The sequence below is a fragment of the Salmo salar genome, chromosome ssa16, assembly GCF_905237065.1.
Source record: "Salmo salar chromosome ssa16, Ssal_v3.1, whole genome shotgun sequence".
NCBI lineage: Eukaryota > Metazoa > Chordata > Actinopteri > Salmoniformes > Salmonidae > Salmo > Salmo salar.
The window spans coordinates 33,923,677-33,947,268 of NC_059457.1; the positions used below are offsets into that span (position 1 = coordinate 33,923,677).

Here is a 23,592-nt window from a genome sequence, read left to right on the forward strand (position 1 = left end):
CAGTGAAACAACTGGTCAGGATGCTCTCGATGGTGCAGCTGTAGAACTTTTTGAAGATCTGAGGACCCATGCCAAATCTTTTCAGTCTCCTGAGAGGGAATAGGCTTTGTCATGCCCTCTTCACGACTGTCTTGGCATGTTTGGACCATGATAGTTTGTTGGTGATGTGGACATCAACAAACTTGAAGCTCTCAACCTGCTCCACTACAGCCCTGTCGATAAGAATGGGGGAGTGCTCGGTCCTCTCCTTTGTCTTGATCACGTTGAGGGATAGGTTGTTATCCTGGCACCACACGGCCAGGGCTCTGACCTCTTCCCTATAGGCTGCATCATTGTCGGTGATCAGGCCTACCACTGTTGAGTCGTCGGCAAACTTAATGATGGTGTTGGAGTTGTGGCTGGCCATGCAGTCATGGTTGAACAGGGAGTACAGGAGGGGACTGAGCACGCACCCCTGAGGGGCCCCCGTGTTGAGGATCAGCGTGGCAGATGTGTTGTTACCTACACTTATCACCTGGGGGCGGCCGTCAGGAAGTCTAGGATCCAGTTGCAGAGGGAGGTGTTTAGTTCCAGGGTCCTTAGCTTAGTGATGAGCTTTGAGGGCACTATGGTGCTGAATGCTGAGGTGTTGTTAATGAATAGCCTTCTCACGTAGGTGTTCCTTTTGTCCAGGTGGGAAAGGGCAGTGCGGAGTGCAATAGAGATTGCATCATCTGTGGATGCACTGGGGCGGGAGGCAAACCGGAGCAGGTCCAGGGTTTCTGGGCTAATGGCGTTGATTTGAGCCATGACCAGCCCCTCAAAGCACTTGATGGCTACAGACGTAAGTGATAGAGGTCGGTAGTCATTTAGGCAGATTACCTTATTGTTCTTGGGCACAGGGACTATGGTGGTTCTGCTTGAAACATGTTGGTATTACAGACTCAGTCAGGGACATGTTGAAAATGTCAGTGAAGACACTTGCCAGTCAGTCAGCTCATGCTCAGAGTCCACATCCTGGTAATTGGCCTTGTGAATGTTGACCTTTTTAAAGGTCTTACTCATCAGCTACGGAGAGCGTGATCACACAGTCGTCCAGAACAGCTGATGCTCTCATGCATGATTCAGTGTTTCTTGCCTCGAAGCGAGCATAGAAGTAATTTAGCTCGTCTGGTACGCTCGTGCTTCCCTTTGTAGTCTGTAATAGTTTGCAAGCCCTGCCACATGCGACGAGCGTCAGAGCTAGTGTAGTAAGATTCAATCTTAGTCCTGTATTGACGCTTTGCCTGTTTGATGGTCCTTCTGAGGGCATAGCAGGATTTCTTTTAAGCATCCGAGTTGGAGTCCCGCTCCTTGAAAGCGGCTCTACCCTTTAGCTCAGTGCGGATGTTGCCTGCAATCCATGGCCCCTGGTCGGGGTATGCACGCATGGCCACCCCCGGGACGATGTCATCGATACACCCATTGATGAAGCCAGTCAAATACACAGTGATAACTTATATAATTTGCATAAACACCAGAAGCATTAAAATGATGAGGAGTGTTAGTTAAATTAAGATCAATCAAAGAGGATTTGAGGACACTTTTTATGCAACCTTGTTACACTGTTGACAATCTGAGTAAGATTATAGGTGTTACATAGATTATTGAGTAGATCAGAGTTGGATGTCAACCAGTCTAGGTTCAAGTCACACATAAGCATGAATTCAGATTTGACATTGAATTGTATTTTTGAATTGTTATCACAGAGAGCCGGCAATAGCAAATGGGGGTCTATAACAATAGGAATAGGATGCACAGAGATTTATATTCAAAGACAGATCTACTGTCAAATTGGGCTTGGTAACAAAAGTCAGAATGGTCACCGAGAACTTGTCTTTTATGTATATAGCAACACCACCACATTTCGGTTGCGATCTGTCCGAAAAACATTATAACCATCAATGCCAATGACTTTGTCATTGATAGATTTTTGAGCCAAATTTCAGAAAGCATAAATACATTTGGGTGTATGGTTTTTATCCAAATATTACCAAAATCAAGATTCTGTAGAAGACTTCTTACATTTAAGTGCAGAAACTTCAGACCATTTTGACATTTCAATTCAGATGAGGTAGAAATATCAGGACCTTGGTTAGATTGCCCATTTCCTGACAGTAAAAGCAGCAAAATAATAGATCTAGATCGGATTTTACAGCATTTGGATTCACAAACAATACTAGAACCATAGTCCAGAGGAACCAGTCTTTAACACAATGTATATTAGAAGGTGCGTACAGTCCAGAGACATGGTTAAATACCGAAAGAACAACCGAGACATGGAAACAATTGAGACATGCGTGCGGTTTCTCCCATGTCGAATATGGAAAACTCGTAGAGTTCTCCAGTGCAATAGCGGGGCAAGGGTAGTTTTTCTTCCAGGACACAACATGGGAAAACACTTAAAGTTCTCTGCATTTAAGAGGTATCGGGCCCTAAATGCATCATCCTAAGTGTAAGGGTAGACAATAGCAACAGCAATATGTTTGTTTATAATAGGCCTATGAGGTTGCACACTAATCACAAATAGGCCTAAACTACAATACATAATCTACAATAAAATAGCAAGGTCGAAATTCATACAAGTTCCAGAGTAAAGGTCCACATGATCAATAATGACAAACCAATAATGATAAACCTGGCGTTGACAACTTAGATGGAAAACTACTGAAGATGGAAGCTGACTCTATATCCACTCCTACCTTTCATATCTTCATATCTTTTTTTAGTCTTTGTCCTCAGGCCTGGAGGGAAGCCAAAGTCATTCCGCAAGCAGACCTATCAGCTTGCTGCCAGCTCTTAGCAAACTGTTGGAAAAAAGTATGTTTGTGACCAAATACAATGCTATTTATCTTTAAACAAATTAACAACAGATTTTCAGCATGCTTATAGAGAAGGGCACTCAGCATGTACTGCACTGACACAAATGACTGATTATTGGTTGAAAGATATTCATAATAAGAAGATTGTGGGAGCTGTACTGTTAGATTTCAGTGCAGCCTTTGATTTTAGTGCAGCCTGTACTGTTGTTTAGAAAACTTATGTTATGGCTTTTTAACCTCTGTCATATTGTGGATTCAGAGCTATCTATCTAATTTAATTCAGAGGGTTTTCTTTAATGGAAGCTTCTCTAATGTCCAACATGTAAAGTGTGGTGTACTGCAGGGCAGCTCTCTAGGCCCTTTACTTTCTTTTATCAATTTCCTGCCACTGGCATTAACCTCTTGGGGCTAGGTGGGACGCTAGCGTGCCACCCGTGGTGCACTCCATCAACAGCAGGTGCATTTCAAGAGCGGCAAATTTGAATCCAAATAAATGTCAAAATTCAAATTTTTCAAAAATACAACTATTTTACACCATTTGAAAGATAAACATCTCCTTAATCTAACCACGTTTTACGATTTCAAAAAGGTTTTACGGCGAAAGCATAAATTTAGAGTATGTTAGGACAGTACATTTACAAGAGTTGTGTGTAATGTTTTGTCAAGTCAAAGACAGGGTCACCAAAACCATAAAACCAGCTAAAATGATGCACTAACCTTTTACAATCTCCATCAGATGACACTCCTAGGACATTATGTTAGACAATGCATGCATTTTTAGTTCTATCAAGTTCATATTTATATCCAAAAACAGCGTTTTACTATGGCATTGATGTTGAGGAAATCGTTTCCCTCCAATAACCGGCAGTCAAGTCAGCGTCACAAATTAAATAATTAAAATTAGAAAACATTGGTAAAATATTATATTGTCATTTAAAGAATTATAGATTTACATCTCTTGAACGCAATCAACTTGCCAGATTTAAAAATAACCTTACTGGGAAATCACACTTTGCAATAATCTGAGCACTGCGCCCAGAAAAATACGCGTTGCGATACAGACTAGACGTCATGTTGGGGAGATCTAAAATCGAAAATACTATGTAAATAATCCATTACCTTTGATTCTCTTCATCAGATGTCACTTCCAGGTATCACAGGTCCATAACGAATGTAGTTTTGTTCAAAAAAGCTCATCATTTATGTCCAAAAATCTCCGTCTCGTTAGCACATGATGTAAGCCAGCCGGACTTCTCGTCATGAACGAGGGGAAAAAATATATTTCCGTTCGTTCAAACATGTCAAACGTTGTATAGCATAAATCATTAGGGCCTTTTTTAACCAGAACATGAATAATATTCAAGGTGGACGAATGCATACTCTTTTATAACGTATTGGAACGAGGGTACCCAACATGAACTCGCGCGCCAGGTGTCTAATGGGACATCATCGTTCCATGGCTCTTGTTCGGTCAGATCTCCCTCCAGAAGACTCAAAACACTTTGTAAAGGCTGGTGACATCTAGTGGAAGCAATAGGAAGTGCCAAAATATTCCTAAGCCCCTGTGTTTTTCAATGGGATAGGTTTAAAGTCAATACAACACATCAGGTATCCACTTCCTGTCAGAAAATGTCTCAGGGTTTTGCCTGCCAAATGAGTTCTGTTATACTCACAGACACCATTCAAACAGTTTTAGAAACTTTAGAGTGTTTTCTATCCATATATAATAAGTATATGCATATTCTAGTTACTGGGTAGGATTAGTAACCAGATTAAATCGGGTAAAATTTTTTTATCCAGACGTGCAAATGCTGCCCCCTAGACCCAACAGGTTAAACAAAGCATTTGTGCCCATGTACAGTGGTTCCTCCTGTAAAAGTTGTGTCATGCTGCGGCAAACCTTGCGGGCTGCTGCAGCATTCTGTGGCACGTTATCTATTTGTCAGCCATTTTTTCTGTTAATGCAAGTTATTGCTAGTTTGACCACCAGATTGCATCTTTGAGAAGCATTCCGTATTGTCATTACCAGAGAATTTAAAACCTTTTTTATAATAACATAGTATATGGGATTGATTTTAAGAAATTTGTCTTAAATAATTTGATTAATGTTATAGTTTTTTTATTCAGAGAAAAAATTAAAAATAAACCCTCAGGGTTTCCGTAAGTATGGAGTGGAAAATATGGCACTGTACAACGTGACGGTCGGGAGTAGGCTACAGGATTGGAGGATTGTAAATTGTTTGCCTTCATTAGACAACTTTGTTCCAATATTTCTGTAAATCAGTGATATTTATTCCCATAGTAATTCGTTATGGATCTACAGCTAAATCCAAATCTGCATTTTGAAAGAGTAATTTTATCATTATTTTATTAACCAAATGTGTTTATATGTTTAACCTCTCTAGGCTAGGCGGGACGAATTCGTCCCACCTACGTAACAGCCACTGCTATCCTGTGGCGCGATTTTCAAAACCTTAAAAATCCTATTACTTCAATTTCTCAAACATATGACTATTTTACAGCCATTTAAAGACAAGACTCTCGTTAATCTAACCACACTGTCCGATTTCAAAAAGGCTTTACAACGAAAGCAAAACATTAGATTATGTCAGCAGAGTACCAAGCCAGAAATAATCAGACACCCATTTTTCAAGCCACCATATAATGTCACCAAAACCCAGAAGACAGCTAAATGCAGCACTCACCTTTGATGATCTTCATCAGATGACAACCCTAGGACATTATGTTATACAATACATGCATGTTTTGTTCAATCAAGTTCATATTTATATCAAAAACCAGCTTTTTACATTAGCATGTGACGTTCAGAACTAGCATACCCCCGCAAACTTCCGGGAATTCGCTAACATTTTACAAAATTACTCACGATAAACGTTCACAAAAAGCATAACAATTATTTTAAGAATTATAGATACAGACCTCCTCTATGCACTCGATATGTCCGATTTTAAAATAGCTTTTTGGTGAAAGCACATTTTGCAATATTCTAAGTACATAGCCCAGGCATCACGGGCTCGCTATTTAGACACCCGGCAAGTTTAGCACTCACCATAATCATATTTACTATTATAAAAGTTTGATTACCTTTTGTTGTCTTCGTCAGAATACACACCCAGGACTGCTACTTCAATAACAAATGTTGGTTTGGTCCAAAATAATCCATCGTTATATCCGAATAGCGGCGTTTTGTTCGATGCGTTCCAGACACTATCCGAAATAGTAAAGAAGTGTCGCGCGCATGGCGCAATTCGTGACAATAAAATTCTAAGTATTCCATTACCGTACTTCGAAGCATGTCAACCGCTGTTTAAAATCAATTTTTACGACATTTTTCTCGTGAAAAGCGATAATATTCCGACAGGGAATCTCCTTTTCGGCAAACAGAGGAAAAAATCCCAAAGGCGGGGGCGGTCGGGGTCACGCGCATAAGCCAGTGTCCCTTGATCGGCCACTTGAGAAAGGCGATAATGTGTTTCAGCCTGGGGCTGGAATGACGACATTCTGTTTTTTCCCAGGCTCTGAGAGCCTATGGAAGACGTGGGAAGTGTCACGTTAGAGCAGAGATCCTTAGTAAATGATAGAGATGGAAAACAAGTTCAAGAAATGGTCAGACAGGCCACTTCCTGTAAAGGAATCTCTCAGGTTTTGACCTGCCATTTGAGTTCTGTTATACTCACAGACACCATTCAAACAGTTTTAGAAAATTTAGGGTGTTTTCTATCCATATGTAATAAGTATATGCATATTCTAGTTACTGGGTAGGAGTGGTAACCAGATTAAATCGGGTATGTTTTTTATCCAGCCGTGTCAATACTGCCCCCTATCCTAAACAGGTTAATAGGCTACTGTGCAGTCCACAAAACTTGGGCTTCTTCCAAGATGGCATAGCAGTCAGACGTCTTTGTCCTGTTGTGTCCCTTGTATATATCTTTTTACATCCTTTTCTTCGCATATCTTTTTAACATATTTTCCTAAACCTCAACTTCTAAATAGTCTCCTGCAACCCACCTCACCCAATGTGGCGTGAATCTGATTTTTTTCTATATTATTTCTATTTACTTCGGATCTGGAATCCCTCAACTGAAGCTAGCCAGCTAACTACCTACCAGCTATCAGTCATCAAACCATTGCTAGCGGTCATCAGCTAACCTTTAGCTCGGAAAGCTCTCGCCAGTTCGAACAACGTGACTCAAACCAGAGCATAACGGACCTATTATAATTTTATATATATATATATATATATATATATATATATATATATATATATATATTTTTTTTTTTTATTTTTTTTATTTTTTTTCCATATCCCCGGATTCCAACCGCAAACTCTGAACATTTTCAACTGGATCTTCGCAACTAGCTAACCGCAATCCCAGGTGACTACTCCTGGCTAGCGTTTCCATCCCGGAGCAAGCACCAATTAGCCTGAAGCTAGCTCGGCCAGGGCTCCTGTGCTACCACCGAAGCCCACTCCTGGGCTACAATATCCGGACTCCTTCTACTGCCGGTACGGGGCATGGAACCCCGCCGATCCTCTACGACTGGAATACCGACATAATCTGCCCGAGGATTCCAACAGGCCCCTCAGGCGCGACGTCCGCTGAAGGCCCATTCTGATAACCAGCCTGCTAGCTATCTAGAGCTACTTGGAACCCTACTAATTCCACGACTGGTCTATCGACGTCACCGCACGAAGAGGCAAAAACAGACTTACCCCCATCGCGACGTCTCCCAAAGGCTAACTTGCTAGCCCCGGTCTGCGAACTGCTAGCTTGCCTGCTCCAGTCTGCTAACTGCTAGCCCCGGTCTGCCTACTGCTTGCTTGCTAACCCGGTCTGCTAACTGCTAGCTTGCCAGCCCCTGTCTGCTAATTGCTAACTTGTTTAGCCCCGGCCTACTAACTGTTAGCTTGTTAGCATTGGCCTGCTAACTGTCTGAATCGCCGTGTCCCCAGTCAGCCCAACCAATCACTGGACCCATATGTTCACTTGGCTACGCATGCCTCTCTCTAATATCAATATGCCTCATCCATTACTGTCCTGGTTAGTGATTACTGTCTTATTTCACTCATAGTGCCTCTAGCCCTGCTCAATATGCCTTAACCAACCATGTTGTTCCACCTCCTACATATGCGATGACATCACCTGGTTTAAACGTCTCTAGAGACTATATTTCTCTCATCATTACTCAATGCCTAGGTTTACCTCCAATGTACTCACATCCTACCTTTGTCTGTACACTATGCCTCGAATCTATGCTATCGTGCCCAGAAACCTGCTCCTTTTACTCTCTGTTCCAAACGTGCTAGACGGCCAGTTCGTATAGCCTTTAGCTGTACCCTTATCCTACTTCTCCTCTGTTCCTCTGGTGATGCGGAGGTTAATCCAGGTCCTGTAATGCCTAGCTCCACTCCCACTCCCCAGGTGCTCTCATTTGTTGACTTCTGTAACCGTAAAGGCCTTGGTTTCATGCATGTTAACATTAGAAGCCTACTCCCTAAGTTTGTTTTACTCATTGCTTTAGCACACTCTGTCAACCCGGATGTCTTAGCCGTGTCTGAGTCCTGGTTTAGGAAAACAACCAAAAACCCTGAAATCTCCATCGCTAACTATAACATTTTCCGCCAAGATAGAACTGCCAAATGGGGCGGTGTTGCAATCTACTGCAAACGACCACCCCTCATCACTGTCAAACGCTCCCTAAAACACTTCAGCGAGCAGGCCTTTCTAATCGACCTGGCCGGGGTATCCTGGAATGACATTGACATCATCCTGTCAGTAGATGATGCCTGGCTATTCTTTAAAAGTGCCTTCCTCACCATCTTAAATAAGCATGCCCCACTCAAAAAATTTAGAACTAGGAATAGATATAGTCCTTGGTTTACTCCAGACCTGTCTGCCCTTGACCAGCTCAAAAACATCCTGTGGCGTTCTGCATTAGCATCGAATAGCCCCCGTGATATGCAACTTTTCAGGAAAGTTAGGAACAAATATACACAGGCAGTTTGAAAAGCTAAGGCTAGATTTTTCAAACAGAAATTTGCATCCTGTAGTACTAACTCAAAAAAGTTCTGGGACACTGTAAAGTCCATGGAGAATAAGAGCACCTCCTCCCAGCTGCCCACAGCTCTGAGGCTAGGAAACACTGATAAATCCACTATAATTGAGAATTTCAATAAGCATTTCTCTACGGCTGGCCATGCTTTCCACCTGGCTACCCCTACCCCGGTCAACTGCCCGGCACCCTCCACAGCAACCTGCCAAAGCCCCCACCATTTCTCCTTCACCCAAATCCAGATAGCTGATGTTCTGAAAGAGCTGCAAAATCTGGACCCATACAAATCAATCTGGACCCTCTCTTTCTAAAATGATCTGCCGAAATTGTTGCAACCCCCATTACTAGCCTGTTCAACCTCTCTTTCGTATCGTCTGAGATCCCAAAGATTGGAAAGCTGCTGCGGTCATCCCCCTCTTCAAAGGGGGTGACACTCTAGACCCAAACTGCTACAGACCTATATCTATCCTACCCTGTCTTTCTATGGTCTTCGAAAGCCAAGTTAACAAACAGATTACCAACCATTTTGAATCCCACCGTACCTTCCCCGCTATGCAATCTGGTTTCAGAGCTGGTCATGGGTGCACCTCAGCCACGCTCAAGGTCGTAAACGACATCATAACCGCCATCGATAAGAGATATTACTGTGCAGCCGTATTCATCGACCTGGCCAAGGCTTTCGACTCTGTCAATCACCACATTCTTATTGTCGGACTCGACAGCCTTGGTTTCTCAAATGATTGCCTCGCCTGGTTTACCAACTACTTCTCTGATAGAGTTCAGTGTGTCAAATCGGAGGGCCTGTTATCCGGACCTCTGGCAGTCTCTATGGGTGTGCCACAGGGTTCAATTCTCGGGTCGACTCTCTTCTCTGTATACATCAATGATGTTGTGCTTGCTGCTTGTGATTCTCTGATCCACCTCTACGGAGACGACACCATTCTGTATACTTCTGGCCCCTCTTTGGACACTGTGTTAACTAACCTCCAGATGAGCTTCAATGTCATACAACTCTCCTTCTGTGGCCTCCAACTGCTCTTAAACGCAAGTAAAACTAAATGCATGTTATTCAATCGATCACTGCCCGCACCTGCTTGCCCGTCCAGCATCACTACTCTGGACGGCTCTGACTTAGAATATGTGAACAACTACAAATACCTGGGTGTCTGGTTAGACTGTAAACTCTCCTTCCAGACTCACATTAACCTCTTGGGGCTAGGTGGGACGCTAGCGTGCCACCCGTGGTGCACTCCATCAACAGCAGGTGCATTTCAAGAGCGGCAAATTTGAATCCAAATAAATGTCAAAATTCAAATTTTTCAAAAATACAACTATGTTACACCATTTGAAAGATAAACATCTCCTTAATCTAACCACGTTTTACGATTTCAAAAAGGTTTTACGGCGAAAGCATAAATTTAGAGTATGTTAGGACAGTACATTTACAAGAGTTGTGTGTAATGTTTTGTCAAGTCAAAGACAGGGTCACCAAAACCATAAAACCAGCTAAAATGATACACTAACCTTTTACAATCTCCATCAGATGACACTCCTAGGACATTATGTTAGACAATGCATGCATTTTTAGTTCTATCAAGTTCATATTTATATACAAAAACAGCGTTTTACTATGGCATTGATGTTGAGGAAATCGTTTCCCTCCAATAACCGGCAGTCAAGTCAGCGTCACAAATTAAATAATTAAAATTAGAAAACATTGGTAAAATATTATATTGTCATTTAAAGAATTATAGATTTACATCTTTTGAACGCAATCAACTTGCCAGATTTAAAAATAACCTTACTGGGAAATCACACTTTGCAATAATCTGAGCACTGTGCCCAGAAAAATACGCGTTGCGATACAGACTAGACGTCATGTTGGGGAGATCTAAAATCGAAAATACTATGTAAATAATCCATTACCTTTGATTCTCTTCATCAGATGTCACTTCCAGGTATCACAGGTCCATAACGAATGTAGTTTTGTTCAAAAAAGCTCATCATTTATGTCCAAAAATCTCCGTCTCGTTAGCACATGATGTAAGCCAGCCGGACTTCTCGTCATGAACGAGGGGAAAAAATATATTTCCGTTCGTTCAAACATGTCAAACGTTGTATAGCATAAATCATTAGGGCCTTTTTAACCAGAACATGAATAATATTCAAGGTGGACGAATGCATAGCCTTTTATAACGTATTGGAACGAGGGTACCCAACATGAAGTAGCGCCAGGTGTCTAATGGGACATCACCGTTCCATGGCTCTTGTTCGGTCAGATCTCCCTCCAGAAGACTCAAAACACTTTGTAAAGGCTGGTGACATCTAGTGGAAGCAATAGGAAGTGCCAAAATATTCCTAAACCCCTGTGTTTTTCAATGGGATAGGTTTAAACTCAATACAACACATCAGGTATCCACTTCCTGTCAGAAAATGTCTCAGGGTTTTGCCTGCCAAATGAGTTCTGTTATACTCACAGACACCATTCAAACAGTTTTGGAAACTTTAGAGTGTTTTCTATCCATATATAATAAGTATATGCATATTCTAGTTACTGGGTAGGATTAGTAACCAGATTAAATCGGGTACATTTTTTTTATCCAGACGTGCAAATGCTGCCCCCTAGACCCAACAGGTTAAGCATCTTCAATCCAAAATTAAATCTAGAATCGTCTTCCTATATCGCAACAAAGCATCCTTCACTCATGCTGCCAAACACACCCTCGTAAAACTGACCATCCTACCGATCCTCGACTTCGGTGATGTCATCTATAAAATAGCCTCCAACACCCCACTCAACAAACTGGATGCAGTCTATCACAGTGCCATCCGTTTTGTCACCAAAGCCCCATACACTACCCACCATTGCGACCTGTACTCTCTCGTTGGTTGGCCCTCGCTTCATACTCATCGCCAAACCCACTGGCTACAGGTTATCTACAAGTCTCTGCTAGGTAAAGCCCCGCCTTATCTCAGATCACTGGTCACCATAGCAGCACCCACTCGTAGCATGCGCTCCAGCAGGTATATCTCACTGGTCATCCCCAAAGCAAAATCCTACCTTTGGCCACCTTTCCTTCCAGTTCTCTGCTGCCAATGACTGGAACGAACTGCAAAAATCTCTGAAGCTGGAGACTCATATCTCCCTCACTATCTTTAAGCACCAGCTGTCAGAGCAGCTCACAGATCACTGCACCTGTACATAGCCCATCTGTAAAAGCCCATCTATCTACCTACCTCATCCCCATACTGTATTTATTTATTTATCTTGCTCCTTTGCACCCCAGTATCTCTACTTGCTCATTCATCTTCTGCACATCTACCATTCCAGTGTTTAATTGCTATATTGTAATTACTTCGCACCATGGCCTATTTATTGCCTTAACTTACCTCATTTGCACTCACTGTATATAGACTTTTTGTTTTCTTTTGTTCTACTGTATTATTGACTGTATGTTTTGTTTATTCCATGTGTAACTCTGTGTTGTTGTATGTGTCGAATTGCTATGCTTTATCTTGGCCAGGTCGCAGTTGCAAATGAGAACTTGTTCTCAACTAGCCTACCTGGTTAAATAAAGGTGAAATAAATAAATAAATAAATAAAAAGATACTGTAATAAACATGGGAAAGTGCCAAATTCCTTACATAAGGGGAGAGCAGGCCATGTCTGTACTACAGAATGCAGAGCACACGGGAGAGTGGTGTTATTCAAAGTTGTGATGTCTTCACTGTTATTCTACAATGTAGAAAATAGTAAAAATAAAGAAAAATCCTGGAAATGGTAGGTGTGTCCAAACTTTTAACTGGTACTAGCTTAGGCTAGGCGGGACGAATTCGTCCCACCTACGTAACAGCCACGGCTATCCTGTGGCGCGATTTTCAAAACCTTAAAAATCCTATTACTTCAATTTCTCAAACATATGACTATTTTACAGCCATTTAAAGATAAGACTCTCGTTAATCTAACCACACTGTCCGATTTCAAAAAGGCTTTACAACGAAAGCAAAACATTAGATTATGTCAGCAGAGTACCAAGCCAGAAATAATCAGACACCCATTTTTCAAGCCAGCATATAATGTCACCAAAACCCAGAAGACAGCTAAATGCAGCACTCACCTTTGATGATCTTCATCAGATGACAACCCTAGGACATTATGTTATACAATACATGCATGTTTTGTTCAATCAAGTTCATATTTATATCAAAAACCAGCTTTTTACATTAGCATGTGACGTTCAGAACTAGCATACCCCCGCAAACTTCCGGGGAATTCGCTAACATTTTACTAAATTACTCACGATAAACGTTCACAAAAAGCATAACAATTATTTTAAGAATTATAGATACAGACCTCCTCTATGCACTCGATATGTCCGATTTTAAAATAGCTTTTTGGTGAAAGCACATTTTGCAATATTCTAAGTACATAGCCCGGGCATCACGGGCTCGCTATTTAGACACCCGGCAAGTTTAGCACTCACCATAATCATATTTACTATTATAAAAATTTCATTACCTTTTGTTGTCTTCGTCAGAATACACACCCAGGACAGCTACTTCAATAACAAATGTTGGTTTGGTCCAAAATAATCCATCGTTATATCCGAATAGCGGCGTTTTGTTCGTGCGTTCCAGACACTATCCGAAATAGTAAAGAAGTGTCACGCGCTTGGCGCAATTCGTGACAATAAAATTCTAAGTATTCCATTACCGTACTTCGAAGCATGTCAACCGATGTTTAAAATCAATTTTTACGACATTTTTCTCGTAGAAAAGCGATAATATTCCGACAGGGAATCTCCTTTTCGGCAAGCAGAGGAAAAAATCCCAAAGGCGGGGGCGGTCGGGGTCACGCGCATAAGCTAGTGTCTCTTGATCGGCCACTTGAGAAAGGCGATAATGTGTTTCAGCCTGGGGCTGGAATGACGACATTCTGTTTTTTCCCGGGCTCTGAGCGCCTATGGACGACGTGGGAAGTGTCACGTTAGAGCAGAGATCCTTAGTAAATGATAGAGATGGAAAAGAAGTTCAACAAATGGTCAGACAGGCCACTTCCTGTAAAGGAATCTCTCAGGTTTTGACCTGCCATTTGAGTTCTGTTATACTCACAGACACCATTCAAACAGTTTTAGAAAATTTAGGGTGTTTTCTATCCATATGTAATAAGTATATGCATATTCTAGTTACTGAGTAGGAGTGGTAACCAGATTAAATCGGGTATGTTTTTTATCCAGCCGTGTCAATGCTGCCCCCTAGCCCTAACAGGTTAATTTATTTGAAAAATGAAGAAAAATGAAAAACCCTCTGGGTTTCCATTAGAATGGAACGGAAGATATAGAGCTGTACAACGTGACAGTCGGCAGTACAGTATTGGGCTGTACAGTACAGTATTGGGCTGTACAGTACAGTCGGCAGTACAGTATTGGGCTCTTTAGCTAAAGAATCCCTTTGTCGTGCTTAAGGGAGACCGGTTACAATTGTAAGTAGGCCTAATAAAAAGAATCCTACTTCTATTAGGCTGTTAAGCCTCATAGCCTACCTCAGCCAGTTAAGTTATTTTATATAGGTCTAGGCTCCAAAGAAATAGACTTCAATTAAGCCCTCTTGTTGTTTGTAAAGTCAAATTAAAATGAAGATTATTGTTGAAATGAATTGCTTGACTGGTGTAGGTTTTCTCCATCTGTTGGTGTGCAACACTTGCATAACAAGTTAGCTATATTTTCAGCACTAGCCACTGTTCACCTCCTATTGAATGCGCTGTGGTTGCCACCAGTTGTTTTTTAAAATGTAACCTTTATTTAACTAGGCAAGTCTGGTAAGAACAAATTCTTATTTACAATGAAGGCCTTTCCCCCGGCAAAACCCGGATAACGCTGGCCCAATTGTGCCCCACCCGATGGCACTCCCAATCACTGTCGGATGTGATAAAGCCTGAATTCGAACCAGGGACTGTAGTAAAGCCTCTTGCACCGAGATGCAGTGCCTTAGACCGCTGCCCCACTTGGGAGCCATGACCAATATATATATAGATATAGATATTTTTTTTCAGAACATTAACCGTGTGTAGGTAGATGTGGAAAGATTTGTTGCAAGTTGGGAAAGGGGGTGGGGTTCACACCTAGCTCAGCTATGAGACAAGTCTTTAGTAAAGGTTGAATAATCTATTGTTCAGCTAACAGCCCATCTTGCTACGCTTGTGAAAAACTAGTAATAATACTTTTTCCCCTTTCCACATGTTAAAGATTCCAATTGATAAAGTGTTTTTAGCCACAATCGGCCCCAACCCCAATTAATACATTTGGGCACAGTCGATAGCGTGCTGGACTTCGGGCTAGAATGTTGAGGGTTCGAAACCTGCTCCCTGCTTGTTTCATTACATTATTATGCCGGTCTCAGAGCAAATAGCCTGGATTGTTACTCCCATCTCGTTCCTGCTCTCTTCCACGTGTCATTCTCCGCCTGAGTGGCTCGCTTGTGGGCGTGCTGGCAGGATGTACTGTTTTTATTCTGTATATATGAATTACAAATCAGCCTTTACTTAAATCATGTTTCTAGTCTATTGCAAATTTACAATGTGTAATCATTGATGTCCCAGGAGCAGGAGTGGTAAAAACTGTTGAAGTGTATAATTGTAATACATACATGCAGACACATCATCATTCAAAGAATGGAGTTTGATACACCTGGCATTGAATATGACTGAAACAAACTTGCTAAATAGCGATTTTCGTATGTCTCTACATTAACTAACATATTCCTCTCAACTGTAAATGTTTTGCTTGACTCGTTATGATGTTATAATTACTTAAATTAGCTTCCACTGTAATGTTTTGTCAGCCATCTTTGCTGAAGAAAGTCACCAGGGACGGGTGGCTCGTGACAAATTCGACATTGGAACTGCTCGATATGATTGGTCATATAAAAACCTTGGGACCCAAATGCATAATGAGTGCTCTAAACTCCCCCTTGTGGTGGTCTGGAGCAATGAAGCCGTGACGCTGGGTACCTCTAAGTCCCGCAGTGTAAGCTCACAACTTTTAAAGAGGAACCACTGTATGCTGATGATTCAACCATATATGCATCAGCAACCACAGTTAATGAAGTCACTGAAACCCTTAACAAAGTGTCTGTTTTGGAATGAGTGACCAGTAATTAACTGGTCCTGAACATCTCTAAAACCAAGAGCATTGTATTTGGTTCAAATCATTCCCTTACTTCTAGACCTCAGCTGAATCTGGTAATGAATGGTGTAGCTGTTGAACAAGTTGAGGATACTAAATGACTTGGTGTTACCTTAGATTGTAAACAGTCATGGTCAAAACATATAGATCCAATGGTTGTAAAGATGGGGAGATGTCTGTCAGTAATAAAGAGATACTCTGATTTTTTGACACCACACTCCACAAAGCAAGTCCTGCAGGCTGTAGTTTTATCTTATATTGATTATTGTCCAGTCATATGGTCCAGTGATGCAAAGAAAGAAATAGTTAAGCTGCAGCTGGCCCAAAACAGAGTGGCACGTCTTGCTCTTCATTGTAATCAGAGGGCAAATATTAATACTATTCATACTATTCTCTTGGCTGAGAGTTGAGGAAAGACTCACTTCTTGTTTTTGTAAGAAACAATGTGTTGGAAATTCCAAATTGTTTGCATAGTCAACTTACACACAGTACTGACACAAACACACATCCCACCAGATATGCCACCAGGGGTCTTTTCACAGTCCCCAGGTCCAGAACAAACTCAAAGAAATGTACAGTATTATCCAGAGCCATGAGGGCATGGAACTCCCTTCCATCTTATATAGCACAAGTTCTTTTTTTTTTTAATAAAGCAGCACCTCACTGCACAATGCCTCTCCCTCTACTTGTGTGTATGTACTGACATGTATGTGTAACTGATGGATGCACACACACGCACACACACACACACTCTCCATGTTATTGTTTTTAAATATACTGCTCAAAAAAATAAAGGGAACACTTAAACAACACATCCTAGATCTGAATGAAAGAAATAATCTTATTAAATACTTTATTTACATAGTTGAATGTGCTGACAACAAAATCACACAAAAATAATCAATGGAAATCCAATTTATCAACCCATGGAGGTCTGGATTTGGAGTCACACTCAAAATTAAAATGGAAAACCACACTACAGGCTGATCCAACTTTGATGTACGTGCAGTATCTCTACGTGCGCACTCATCTTCTGCACATCTATCATTCCAGTATTTAATTGCTATATTGTAATTATTTCTCCTTATTTAGTGCCTTACCTCCCTTATCCTACCTCATTTGCATACCCTGTATATAGACTTTTTCTATTGTATTATTGACTGTATGTTTGTTTATTCCATGTGTAGCTCTGTTGTTTGTGTCGCACTGCTTTGCTTTATCTTGTCCAGGTCACAGTTGTAAATGAGAATTTGACCTCAACTGGCCTACCTGGTAAAAAAAAGTGAAATAAATATAAAACAGAGATCAATCATCAATTCAACTAAATCAGATAGCTCGCTACGGCCCGCTGCCTAAAGTTCAGTAGCCGAAATCTACGCCCCTTCGTCTGTGATTGGTCAACAGTATGGATTCTTTAATGAAGTGTTTGTCGTCATTCAACGGCAGACGACTTGTTTTCATGCACAGTTTTTCACTTGAGAAATACTGCATCAAACATCTCAGACTAAGACGTCAACATTAATGACAGAATTCTTGATTATGCGAGGCACTGAAGTTCGCGTCGCCTAGGTGAGTTCTGCTAGGAGAAAACCGAAACTAGTATGCAGATGCCTTAATAGTATCCCACCCAGAATCCTCCACATGGGGTCCCTTAGGTGAGGAGTGTTAATGTCTCATCCTCTCCCATTCCCCTTCTCTCCTCTCCTCTCCCTCTCCCGCTCTTCCCTTTCCCTCCTGTCCTTTCTTCCACTGTAACGGTTGTCGTCGGGAATAGAGGACCAAAACGCAGCAGGAATGTGGATGCTCATCTTGTCATTTATTTTTAAATAAAGAGAACACCAAAATAACAAACCGAAAAACGCACAAATAACAAAACAGTCTTGTCAGGCTCACACAGGCAAAACAAGAAACAATCTCCCACAAACAATTACCCATATATAGGACTCTCAATCAGAGGCAACGAGAAAACACCTGCCTCCAATTGAGAGTCCAACCCCAATAAACCAGACATAGAAATACAAAAGACTAGAGACCACATAGAAATACAAACATAGAACATTACCCAAAACCCTGGAAAATAATAAATCAAACGCCCTACTAAATAAACCACCACCCCGAACCACAAAACAAATACCCTCTGCCACGTCCTGACCAAACTACAATAACAAATAACCCTTATACTGGTCAGGACGTGACAGTACCCCCCCCTAAAGGTGCAGACCCCGGATGCACCTCATAAATAAAAACATTTAAAAACATTTTTTTTTTTTATCCTCCTAAACTAAAGGGAGGGAAGGGAGGGTGGCTGCTGTCACCGACGGAACTTGTGCTACACCCCCCCTCCCCAACCCACCTATACAGGAGGTGGTTCTGGCTCCGGCCTACTGTCCTCCCAAATGCAAACAGACTTGATCAGTTTCGGGCCGTAGGCAGACTCCCCTCATTCCGGATCGTAGGCAGACCTCTTCCGTTCCACACTGTAGGCAGACTTATTTGATACACCGTTACTCATATTTAGTTCTGGATTGTCAATAGACTTACTCAGTTCCGGGTTGCTGATAGACTCCCTTGGTTCCGGGTCATAGGCAGACTCACCCGGTTCTGGGTCACAGGCAGACCCCTTCGGTTCTGGGTCACAGGCAGACCCCTTCGGTTCCGGGTCACAGGCAGACCCCTTCGGTTCCGGGTCACAGGCAGACCCCTTCGGTTCCGGGTCACAGGCAGTCTCCCTCGGTTCCGGACTAGACACTGTTGCCGGATTCTCTGGACTGCACACTGTTGCCGGATACTCTGGACTGCACACTGTTGCCGGATACTCTGGACTGCACACTGTTGCCGGATACTCTGGACTGCACACTGTTGCCGAACTCTCGAGGCTGGGCTGACGCACTGGAAGCCTGATGCGTGGTACTGGTACTGGATGTGCCAGTCTGGGGACACGCATCTCAGGGCTAGTGCGGGGAACGGGAACAGGCCGAGTCGGACTAGGTTGACGCACTGGAAGCCTGATGCGTGGTGCTGGTACTGGAGGTATCAGCCTGGGAACACGCACCTCAGGGCTAGTGCGGGGAGCGGGAACAGGACGAGTCGGACTGGGCTGACGCACTGGAAGCCTGATGCGTGGTGCTGGAGGTATCAGCCTGGGAACACGCACCTCAGGGCTGGTGCGGGGAGCGGGAACAGGCCGAGTCGGACTGGGTTGACGCACTGGACCGTAGAGGCGTACTGGCAGTCTCAAGCGCAGAACTGGCATCGCTTTTACTGGCTGGATGCCCACTACCCCCTGGCAAATGCGGGGCGCTGGTATAGCGCGTTCCCGGCCTAAAAATACTTGGCCTCGCCACAGTACCCATTACCCCGAAGCACGGGACCTGTCCATTCACTGGTTGCCCAGAAAAGGTACGGGGATTTGGCCTGGGGCTCACTCCTTGCCCAGCCAAACTACCCATGTGACCCCCCCAAAAAAATTATTGGGGCTGCCTCTCGGGCTTAAACGCCAGTCGTGTTCCTCGGTAGCGTTCCCGGTCCTTACCCGACTTCCTCCATGGGCCCTCTCCGGCCAGAATCTGCTCCCACGTCCATTTCTCCCGCCAGTCCATGTCGAAATCCCTTTGCTCCTTACTCTGCTGCTTGGTCCATTTGTGGTGGGAGATTCTGTAACGGTTGTCGTCGGGAATAGAGGACCAAAACGCAGCAGGAATGTGGATGCTCATCTTGTCATTTATTTTTAAATAAAGAGAACACCAAAATAACAAACCAAAAAAACACACAAACAACAAAACAGTCTTGTCATGCTCACACAGGCAAAACAAGAAACAATCTCCCACAAACACTACACCAAACAATTACCCATATATAGGACTCTCAATCAGAGGCAACGAGAAAACACCTGCCTCCAATTGAGAGTCCAACCCCAATAAACCAGACATAGAAATACAAAAGACCAGAGACCACATAGAAATACAAACATAGAACATTACCCAAAACCCCGGAAAATAATAAATCAAACGCCCTACTAAATAAACCACCACCCCGAACCACATAAAACAAATGATGCAGGGCGGGAGAGAAGAAGAGAAGAATGGAGGAGAGTAGTGATGAAGGGGAGGAACTGAGGGGATTAATGTTCAGGTGGTCTAAGTTCAGGAGGAGTTCACTGTAAATGTAACTTTCTGCACTCGCAGTCAGCAACCTTTCAGATGCTCCATCTGTGTTCCATGCCTCTGTAAGAAAAGCTAAATGGAGGCCTGACAGCTCTCGCTCAATACAGAGCACAATCACTGCCGGAGCCAGATACCTATCAGTACACCCATCCTCACCTCATTCACACGCTCCCTCCAACTGGCTCTCTGTCACTTTTTATTCTGCAACTATCCTCCCTGGCATCTGCACCACTACAGTATATCCTCCTGTTCCCTCTGCCTCTGGTGAAGTGGTGTATAGGGTGATTTGCTGACGCTCTGTGTTTGTAAATTGTGTGTTTGCCTGAGATGAATACATATTTTTGAGATGATAAAGATTAGGTGTCTAATAAGAGATAATCTCACTCTCTCTCACACACATTTTCTCTCTGTTTGTCCTTCCTTCACTCTCTGTTCCCTCTGCTATGCTCTGCGACTTAGGGTAGATGAAGGTGTCAGGTTAGATGGGATCAATAGGGGACTTGTCAGGACTCACGTTGGAGAGCATTAGTGGGGGGCCCAGGTCGAGAAACAGCATATCAGTTTTTCTAATCGATGCCATAATTACTTCTCCTCCCTACAAAGGCCACCCAAGACCCGCTCAATTGTTTACTCAGTATTTCCTTCATCTCCTGTTGATTCACCAAACAAATGACATGTGTAAGAGTGTGTGTGTGTGTGTGTGTGTGCATGTGAGAGAGAGGGGGGGAGAAAGGTAGAGTCATGAGCGAGAGGGATGGAGACCAGAAGTGCGTTCAGTTCGCTTGAATGTTTGCTATGTTGTGGATTTTTTTGTACTGAATGATACATTTCCCCCAAACTTTCTTTTACGTTCTTGAACAGACTTTGAGGTATGTTTACTCCCGTTTGGTGGGTGTGGAAAGGTGTGGCTTGAAGCAATGAGTGACTTATTTAAAGAGCAGTGGCCATGCTGACAGTATTCCCCAACTCACAACCCAACCCCTCCCTTTTTTCAATGAAATGTTCCAGAATGTAAAAACGTACTGAACGCAGCCCAGAAGTTGAATGGTGTGCTAGTGTGTGACAGCTTGAGTTTAAGTGGAGGTGTGTTTTGTGCATGAGATTAACGACCTTTAAAGTGCCATTTTGTCTCCATTCTGATGCGCTGCTGTTGGGGCTGCACTTGTACAGATGACCTGCCCCTGTTAATTACTTCGTTAATGACTCATCCTCGTTAATGATGTTTGCAGTCTCTGGAGCAACGAAATTAGCAGAGGACTTGGGGCAGGCAGGAGAAAAAAAAGAGGGGGAAATGGTAAAAAGCAAACATTAAAGTGCTTGGGATTAGTGGGAGGGGTTCTGCTGGAGAGCTCTCTCTTGTGCGGTAGAGGACACATTCTGAAAATGGCTTCAAACAGGAATGTTTTAGTCAATCAAAAGTACTGGATTTCCCTGTGGAATAGCAGCTCAGAGAGAGAGAGATCATGTCCATCATTGAGCATAGCTCCCATTCCTTCTTTGTTCAAAAGCACATGTACATTCTTAAAAAGAGAGGTTATATCTGGAACCTAAAAGTTTTTTTGGGCTGTCCGCATAGGAGAACCCTTTGAAGAACCCTTGTTAGTTCCAAGTATAATTGTTTTGGGTTCCATGTAGAACCCTTTCCACTGAGGGTTCTACATGGAACCCAAAATGGTTCTACCTGGAACCAAAAAGGTTTTTACCTGGAACCAAAATGGGGACAGTCGCATTTTGGAACCCTTTTTTCTAAGAGTGTCTAAGAGTGTACTATTCACATATACTGTATGTCAGTAAAATGTGACTTGAATTGGTTATGGAGGACATTCGAGTCATCCTTTGTCCATTAATGTAGCAAGATATGAGTTTCTCCTCACACTCATACAACTACCTCTAAAGTGAAGACTGACGTATGCTGACCTACTGTACACCTTATTACACAGTGAAGGTTTTCTTCCTGGTCTGTATACAAACACATCATATGTGCATGCTATAGATGTGTACACATACACATGCACTCATCCTTATTTCACCCCATACACACCTCATGTGAACATACACATGTACTCACCATATACAGCTCTATAACAACCCAGTGATTGGCCAGTAGAAGCTGCAGCCTCACCTTGTCCTCGCTGTACCCCAGTCATAATAATGTGTTTGTATCATGTCACCGGGCTGTACCAATTGCCAACGTAGTATTGTTCAGTGATAATGGATCATTCGTTACACTGGGGCTCATGGGAAGAGAGATGAGTTGACATGGGCAAGGAGAGCTCAAGGATAGCGTGGCAGCCATTCCCTGTGTTCATTCGAGTTGTTCTGTCCTGTGATAGACTCATTGGCCACTCTGACCTTAATGACGTGTGGAGTTGTTCTCTGTGTTATCCTCAGAACTGACGGTTGACTGATAGTCCCACACCCATTCCCAGGCCTCTCCTGCTCTGCTCTCCTCTACTCTGCCCGGCTCAAATGAAATGAATAAACACATTTTTGCATGAATACCGGTGGGATGGAAATGGCCTGAGGAAAGGGAGAGAGAGAGAGGAGGAGGTGGAGGGGGGAAAGCTGTTCAGCAGTCTGTCTTCAGTTCAACCCTGTCACATTCTCTGTTACGATGGTAATCATTCTCACTCAAAATATTCTTTAAAAAGTTTTGCTCTAACTTTAGGTAAGTTAGACTATTGGCTGAGCTCTAAACTCATATGGAGATGGCTACTGTGCTCCTCTTGAGGGTATTAACCTGCACTGCAGATGTCTAGGCAGCGCTCTGCCTGATCAATCATTGTTATGCTGGCCGATTTACTCTGTTTATTGATTGTTTATCTTCTGTTCTCTTTTCCTACTCTCAGACTTTGTTGTATACTGATTTCAGACTGTACTTAAGAAACAGTGATACTGTTGAGTCCTGGTATCAGCTTGTTGCTGTGCCTGTCTGTACGTGTATACAACAGATATGGTTTTCCCAAATGTGGATCTTGGAAAATAAAATGTCTCTTTTGCATACCTTGCTACATATTTCCTCTTTGGGTAAATCCATTTGAATTCAATCACTTTCTGACAGCACCCCTTTTGATTTGAATGAAACCTTCCATACATATTTGCCCATTGTAGAAGTGCTCAGAGAGTGACTTTTTGGACCTGAATGCCAAAACAAGAAATGAAGGTGCTCAAAGTTGACCTATTTTGCATACTCACCATACCATGAGACATCCATGTCTTCATCACTGGAAATGATAGACGGTTGACATTGATCTAATTAAAAAGCTTACAAACAGGGTTGTTGAACTATCTTTTGAATTGAAAAAAAAAGGTTTTAACCTTAAACGTCAA

General features: G+C 42.6%; 1 protein-coding gene across 3 annotated transcripts in view; it reads left to right on the forward strand.

Moving 5' to 3' along the window:
- LOC106573699 (solute carrier family 66 member 2) overlaps positions 1-23,592 on the forward strand; it is a 93,118-nt gene that overhangs the window by 65,336 nt on the left and 4,190 nt on the right. The window lies entirely within an intron of this gene.